This window comes from Arachis ipaensis, chromosome B6 (assembly GCF_059453495.1).
Source record: "Arachis ipaensis isolate K30076 ecotype BB chromosome B6, ASM5945349v1, whole genome shotgun sequence".
Taxonomy (NCBI): domain Eukaryota; kingdom Viridiplantae; phylum Streptophyta; class Magnoliopsida; order Fabales; family Fabaceae; genus Arachis; species Arachis ipaensis.
Genome location: NC_142441.1, coordinates 42,480,540 through 42,482,865, shown reverse-complemented (window position 1 = coordinate 42,482,865; position 2,326 = coordinate 42,480,540). Strand labels below are relative to the sequence as shown.

At 35.0% G+C, this 2,326-nt stretch overlaps 1 non-coding gene across 1 annotated transcript; it reads right to left on the bottom strand.

Moving 5' to 3' along the window:
* Positions 1-1,354: 1,354 nt before the first annotated feature.
* LOC148555313 (small nucleolar RNA R71) lies at positions 1,355-1,461 on the bottom strand. Its single transcript, XR_015887485.1, has one exon. It is a non-coding gene; the product is annotated as a small nucleolar RNA R71 (small nucleolar RNA).
* Between the last annotated feature and the right edge of the window lie 865 nt (positions 1,462-2,326).

Here is a 2,326-nt window from a genome sequence, read left to right as displayed (position 1 = left end):
GTTCAATTTTGTCATTTGAATATTTTCATGATTATTTAATACAAGGATTATTTCTTCCATTTTAATTTATTTTCCATTCCAATAATCATGTCTTCTTTTAATTCCCTTTCATGTGTTATGGATTTATTATTTACAATGAGTGAGTAGTTCCCTCACTTGATGGGGAGTTGATTGAAAGAAACTCTTGAGTTGGAAGGATTGAAAGAAAATTTGTAATTGGGTTAACTGTTGGATTGTTATCTAATCACTAACAACAATCCCTTTGAATTAAGTGGATTGCAACTCGTGAGTAGATCTAGCATTCCAACTTGTTTGACTTTCCTTTACCTAGTAAAGGATAACTAAATAGAACAACCATTAATTATAAATTAATCTTGAAATCATCCCATCAATAATAGAGATTCCAACTAATCAACTCCCAGTCGAAGCTTTTATTCATATTATTTGAATTTTCTCAATTTAATTTTCTACCTACTTAACTCAACTTCTTGGAACATCTGATTAATAAAATAGCACACTTTTCTGCAACTCGTTGGGAGACGACCTGGGACTTAAACTCCCAGTAATTTTTAATTTAAACTCTTTGTGACATATTTCTAAATTGATAGGCAGATTTTCGGTGAGTTAAGACTATACTTGCAACGTAACTATTTTAATAATTTTTAATTCACCAACTTCTGTGTCTCATCAATTTTTGGCGCCATTGCCGGAGAGTTGCAATAGAGTGCTAAAGTTATTAATTAGAATTTATTTATTTGCATTTTATTTTATTTTGCTACTATGAGCTGCATGTTTCTTTCGTCAAATGACGCGTTCACTTCCTGATCCGCGCTTGCTAATATTCAATCCTGAAATTGAAAGGACTATTTCACGAATAAGGCGAGAACAGCGTCGGTTAGTCCGCTCTGAGGGCAGATCTGAAAGTAAACTTGAGGAAGAAACCAGCCCCCGTTCTACTGATTCGGTTGTTTTACGTGTAGAAGACATGGCAGCTAGGAGAGTTACCATCCAGGAGGAAGGAGCCCCTGATTTTACAATGCAACCGTTTCAAGCGCATCATCCAGCGGTAGCTACAGATTTTGAAATAAAGACCGCACTGCTAAATTTGATGCCCAAGTTTCATGGCCTACCTGCTCAAGAGCCTATCAAGCACTTGAGAGATTTCCAGGCAGCCTGTTCTACTGTCAGGCGTGATGGTACTGATGAAACTTCAATTTTGCTGAAAGCTTTCCCGTTTTTTCTTGAGGGAAAAGCAAGAGAGTGGTACTACACTCAACCTCTAGCAAATGTATCCAACTGGGATACACTCAGAAAGAAGTTTTTGGAGAAATTCTTTCCATCTGAAGTTACTGATAAACTGAGGAAGGATATTTCCATAATTGTTCAGGATGACAATGAGACTCTCTTTGAATACTGGGAGCGCTTCAATAATCTTCTGGAAGCATGTCCCCACCACAGGATTGACAAGATAGTGTTACTTAGCTATATCACACATGGCATGAGGCCCCAAGATAAGACCACTTTGGAAAGTGCTAGAAATGGGTCTATGAAGAAGTATAAGACCACTGATGAGGCTCTCACAATTCACAATTTTAGGAGTAGATGTAGTTTTTAGAGAGAGAGGTTCTCTCCTCTCTCTTAGGATTAGGATTTAGGACTTCTCTTAGTTTTAGGAGTGACTCTCAATCCCAGGTTCTTTATTTTTATTTAATTTATGAACTCTTCCATGTTACATATAATTTTCTTAATTAATGTTATTTGAGGTATTTCAATTCATGATTGCTCTCTTTGATTTATGTTATTGTTGCTTTACATCTGAAGGCATTTTTATTCCGGTAGATTTACTTTTCTCCTTTTGGTCTTGGTTGAGAAATCAGTAACTCAGGAGTTATCTTATCTCAACATAATTGATAACTATTATCTTTGCTAATTGAATTGACTTTCAATAATCCCAATATTTTCTTAGGAAATAAATAGGATTCGAAGATCAAACTAATTAGTCCCTTGACTTACCTTCATAATTAAAGGTTAACTAAGTGGAATTAAGATTCAACTTTCATTATTGTTGATAAGGATAACTAAGTCTGGACTTCGAATTTCTCATACCTTGCCAAAAGTTTATTTTACAGTTATTTATTTATTTTTATTGCTTTGAAAATATACCTGTGCCCATTGCCCAAACTCCAAATTTTCCCAATTTACAAACTCATAACCAATAATAAGAACATACTTCCCTGCAATTCCTTGAGAAGACGACCCGAGGTTTAAATACTCGGTTATCAATTTTAAAGGGGTTTGTTACTTGTGACAACCAAAACGTTTGTAT